The sequence below is a fragment of the Leptonychotes weddellii genome, chromosome 2 (assembly GCF_054177405.1).
Source record: "Leptonychotes weddellii isolate Sample4059 chromosome 2, ASM5417740v2, whole genome shotgun sequence".
NCBI classification, from domain to species: domain Eukaryota; kingdom Metazoa; phylum Chordata; class Mammalia; order Carnivora; family Phocidae; genus Leptonychotes; species Leptonychotes weddellii.
This window is the reverse complement of record NC_138370.1, coordinates 7,657,414-7,663,103: the sequence shown is the minus strand read 5'-3', so window position 1 is coordinate 7,663,103 and position 5,690 is coordinate 7,657,414. Positions and strand designations below refer to the sequence as shown.

Below are 5,690 nucleotides of genomic sequence, written 5' to 3'. Positions count from 1 at the left end.
GCTGAGAAAGGGAAGAGAAGCAGCTCTGGTCTTTCTTCCTCTTCTTATAAAGACACTAATCTGCTCTACCTTCATAACTTCCTCTAAACCTAATTATCTCCCATAGGCCTCCCCTCCTAATACCATCACATTGGGGATTACAGCTTCAAAATATGAATTTCAGGGAACCAAATATTTATTCCATAACAAATCATGTCCTTCCAAGGTCATGTGTACCTAAAATATAAAAATGCAACCTTATTTGGGGGTGCCTGGGTGGCCCAGTTTGTTAAGTGTCCAACTCTTGGTTTCGGCTCAGGTCGTGATCTCAGGGTCCTGTGATTGAGCCCTGGGTCAGGCTCCCTGCTCAGTGCAGACTCTGGTTGAGATTCTCTCTCCATCTTCCTCTGCCCCTCCCCAACCTCTCTCTCAAATAAATAAATATATATATATTTTTAATGTGACCTTATTTGGAAACAGGATCTTTGTGGATATAATCACATTAAGATGAGGGCATACCAGGGACCCCTGGGTGGCTCAGTTGGTTAAGTGTCTGCCTTTGGCTCAGGTCATGATCTCAGGGTCCTGGGATCGAGTTCTGAGGCAGGGAGCCTGCTTCTCCCTCTGCCTCTGCTGCTCCCAATGCTTGTGTTCTCTCTCAAATAAATAAATAAAATCTTAAAAATAAAAAAGATGAGGGCATACTAGATTAGTGTGAACCCTAATCCAATACTAGTGACCTTTTAAGAAGAGGGAAATTTGGACACAGTGACAGGCACAGAAGGAAGATGGTATGAAGACACATGGATACACACCAAGTAGAAGATCATGTGACAGTGGAGGCAGAGATGGACTAAGGAACACCAAGGATTGCCAGCAATCACCATAACCTTGAACAAACAAGAAAGGATTCTTCTAGGGCGCCTGGGTGGCTCAGTTGGTTAAGCGACTGCCTTCGGCTCAGGTCATGATCCTGGAGTCCCGGGATCGAGTCCCGCATCAGGCTCCCTGCTCGGCAGGGAGTCTGCTTCTCCTCTGACCCTCCTCCCTCTCATGCTCTCTGTCTCTCATTCTCTCTCTCTCAAAATAAATAAATAAAATCTTAAAAAAAAAAAAAAGAAAGGATTCTTCTATAGAGCCTTCAAAAGGAAAATGGTCCTACATACCTATTGATTGCAGAATTCTAGCTTCCATAACTGTGAGAGAACAAATTTCTGGTTAGTCACCCAGTTTGTGGTACTTTGTTATGGCAACCCTACAAAACAATAAAATTATTAAGGAAAAAATATTGCAATTCACATATGAGAAAAAACAATGCCAACACATTCTAGAAGGAACTTGACCTAGCCTTGTTCTAACTCTGTAGCTTTTAAATTTTCAACCTTATGCTGGTAGGAGACATTGACTCTTAGAAGATCAAGAATACTGTAATTTGTATAGCCTCACAAAAAGAGTATTATCTCCATTTTACCTAGGCTTTCAGGTGACAAAGAGGCCCTTGAACTATATAGCTTCTGATTTACGAGTAGACTTGATAACAAGGCCAAGGATAACAGAAGACATTAAAATGTGGCCATTGACTTTATACAAAATATCCAGATAGCAGTTAACTGGCTCTCTGTAGTCCATAGTCACTTCCTAAATGGCCCTAGATCTGTTGACCACATTCAAAAGTTTATCTTTTCTAATTAATACTTCTTTTGCAATGATATGAGTGAAACTTACCAGAAAGAAAAGGTTCTTCTTCTTCTTCTCTCTTTTTTTTTTTAAGATTTTAAGTATTTTTGACAGAGAGAGAGTGTACAAGCAGGGGAAGCAGCAGGCAGAAGGAGAGGGAGAAGCAGGCTCCCTGATGTGGGGCTCAATCCCAGGACCCTGGGATCATGACCTGAGCTGAAGGTCAATGCTTAACCATCTGAGCCACCCAGGCACCCTGAAAAGGCTCTTCTTGATATAAATGCTGTGGGTCCAAAGTATCTGAAATAGCTACTATTGAAACAGAGTCACCATGGGACATTTTAAACATAAGATGTTTAGTTTTCAGAGTTACAGTCTGCTAAATTGAAGTTTAAAGTTAGAATACAAAAGAAGAAAAAGGAACATCTTCATCTTGCTATGAGAAAATGGAATGAAAAGAAAAAATGAAAGACACTAGGAAATGCTAAGTGCATCCTATTAGCCTTCTTAAATGCTCTAGGCATTTAAGGATCAGAAATAGTCATCAATTAAAAAATGCTTTTTGAGTAAGAATATTCTTTTTATCCCAATCAGCCAACCTTCAACACACACACAGATACATACATGCGCCACAACTTATACACACGGGAAAAGCATTTGCAAATTTGCAATTTATTTTTACAGTGGATTTGATTTATTATTGGAGTTATGCATTTATTCTGGCTGAAACATTAAAAAGGACTCATCTGTGGTGTTCTTTAGGAACTGTTTGAATTTTAGTTTTAGTAAATTTCCATGATTTAGCTATTTCCATAAAAGAAAATATTGAAAGTGATGTGTCTGACCTTTACTAGTTAAGATCAGTTACTTGCTCTCAAAATGGACTGACTGAAATGATCTTAAATATGTCCTGAGTGTGGGTTATATAAAGGGGTTTCTGAATGTAGATATCACTGCCTACTCTGAGTGTTGCTGGCACTGAGGACTAGATGCAAACTCTTAAATTGCTCCATTGACCACCGCAGTGTGAACACGAGATAAAGTCTAGAAATGCTCTTGCAAGCAGTCGACTAGTATATCTTTGATGTATTCCAGTTTTGATGCTATACAACAAGCTTACACACAGATCTTAAGAATTACTCCTGTGGGGAGACCAAGACTATCATTCATCACACGGAAAGGGGCTACCTAAAGTTTATTCCTCTCTAATTATAAAAAAAAAAGAAATGTAACTGTGTCTTAATTCTTTGAAACATATATGCATCTAATATCCATACCACTGTAACCTGTTCTGGTTTAACTTTGGAGTATGCCCTGCTCAGTTCCAGTGGGTAGAATATTGTCTCTATAGCCTATGCCTTATCTTTATCAAGATACATTTTCTCTCTCTGTATATTGGACAATCGTCACTTCCAGTTGGATCTTTTCTTTCTTAAATATGATGTATTTGGCATGAAATACTTTCATGCACAGATTTCATGAAAAAATTGATATAATGGTCTCTTTTACCCTAAAGGTAGATATAGTCAGAGTTACCACTTAAAACTAAATTCCTTTCGATAATTCTCATTTTGAAGTGATTCTAAAATCTTTTACACACAGGAAAATCATATTCCTAGAAGGTGAGAAAGGAAAAAGATCCACAAAACTTATTTTATTCGAGTATGTTTGAGAGTGAATCTCATTCTGAATATACCCAGCTTCTCATAATGCAGGCAGCTCAGCAACCACATCTCCCTTCACAGTGCCTCAGAAATGAGAGGATACTCTTGTTTTTAGAATTGAAGATTTTAACCTTATCCAAATACTCAGACGGCAAGAATAAATGCTTAAAAACTGTACATTTGTTTCTACCTTGAATAATGAAAAAACAAGAAGTTTTCTAGGTAAAAAGATTAAAGGAATTTATTAGCTGTTTGACCTTGATGCATGTGTATAACTGCAAAACAAAGAAACTGGAAATAACACTTAATTGGAAGTAAAGAAACCTAGTTTCTAGTACTGGATCTGTTTAAAAATTTCCATTTGAATCTCTTCCTCGGCACTGCCTGTGGAGGTGGCAGCCATCTGTTACTGGGCATCATGGCTGCCCTCAGACCTCTGGTGAAGCCCCAAATCGTTAAAAAGAGGACCAAGAAGTTCATCCAGCACCAGTCAGATCACTATGTCAAAATTAAGCACAAATGGTGGAAACCCAGAGGCATTGACAATAGGATGTGCAGAAGATTCAAGGGCCAGACCTTGATGCCCAACATTGGTTATGGGAGCAACAAGAAAACAAAGCACATGTTGCCCAGCGGCTTTCGGAAGTTCCTAGTCCACAACATCAAGGAGCTTGAAGTGCTGCTGATGTGCAGCAAATCTTACTGTGCAGAGATTGCTCACAATGTCTCCTCCAAGAACCGCAAAGCTATTGTGGGAAGAGCAGCCCAGCTGGCAATCAGAGTCACCAATCCCAAGGCCAGGCTGCGCAGCGAAGAAAATGAATAGACAGCTCGTTGTGCACATCATATTTGTGTTAATAAAACCATAAAACTACCAAAAAAATTTTTCATTTGATCTTGTACAAGTTGCCTCAGTTTCCTCACTAATTTAATGAAGGTGTTGGAATATTTTCTCTCTCAGACTCCTAACAGTTCAGAGATCCTACAAGTTGATGATGGGTAAACCCCCGTGTGCTGTCCCTTTCCCATGTGGAATTCAGAGGTAGAAACAATAGGACTGTTACAGAACCTGGACTGGATCGCCTGATGGAAGAACCAGGCAGCACTCAGAGATCTTGGAGGTTAGGAGGCTTATTTAACGCCGGAGGGCTCAGAGGAGAGTGGTCTCCAAAGGTCTGAGCCCCAAGCACAAACAAAGGGGGCAATTTATACACTTTTACTTCTGCATACTTGGCCTTTGGGGTGTGCGCTAAGCGGGGCAGGGAGAAGAACCCAGAAGAGCCCCAGGGCAAGGACTCTCCTGGGGGCTCCGTTGGCCGTCTTAGGACACAGATTTTCCTTATCTGGACTACTTCATTTTTAATTGCTCCAAAGAGTATTTATAAAATATTGAGATTTTTCATTAAGAGTTATATTACAGTTCTCCTCTGGCTGTTTTTTTTGTTTTTGTTTTTGTTTTTTTTTTTAAGGTTTTATTTATTTACTTGAGAGAAAGTGAGAGCTAGAGAGAAAGCACACACAGAGGGAGAGGGAGAGAAGCAGACTCCCAACTGAGCAGGGATCTCCATCCAGGGCTCAATCCCAGGACCCTGGGATCATGAACCAAAGGGAAGTCAGACATTTAACCAACTGAACCACCCAGACGACCCCTCCTCTGGCTGTTTTTTTTTCAATTTATCAAGTTTAGTTTTCCACAGTTCATCATAGATTTGCTAAATAGCAATCATGTTATTGTTTTTAGCTTAACTATTGAATTTTATTTTCTTACACTTCTAAAACATGAGGTTTCTAAACACGGACTATTCTTGCCTACTTTCTAGCATAGCAAACAAAAAAGTTTTGGGTTAACCGCAATACAATTTAAATTTTATTTTGAATTGAAATGATGAGAAACTCAGTGAAACTGTTGTTTCAATCAATGATATGTAATGCATGTCAGTTATTAGACTAAATAATGTCAGAATTTTTATGTGCATTGGACACCCAAGCAGACAATATGGATTTGTTATTCACTCATTCATTTGTTCATTCACTCATTCATTCATCCATTCGACAAACATTCAAGGCATACCTCTTATGTGTGAGACCCCAAATTAGTTTATGGACATAAAAAGATAAACAAGTCTGTACTCTAATGATTTCAGCTCCTCCAGAGCACTGCTTCTCCAAAATAATGTTATAGGGATTTTTGCTTCTTTCTGGAAAATAGGCACAGTGGAGGAAATTCCCACACTTAGTTTCTGAGTCTATTCTTAGTCTATTCTTGTCTACTTTCTACCATTAACAAGCAAAAGTTTTGTATTAACCAGTAATACAATTTAAATGTTTATAAATGTATCAGTTTTGTTCATAATTTTTTAATACAAATAT

The 5,690-nt window shown here is 38.9% G+C and overlaps 1 pseudogene; it reads left to right on the top strand.

Moving 5' to 3' along the window:
* The first annotated feature begins 3,699 nt into the window (after positions 1-3,699).
* On the top strand, positions 3,700-4,990 carry LOC145720293 (large ribosomal subunit protein eL32 pseudogene; annotated as a pseudogene).
* Positions 4,991-5,690: the final 700 nt, after the last annotated feature.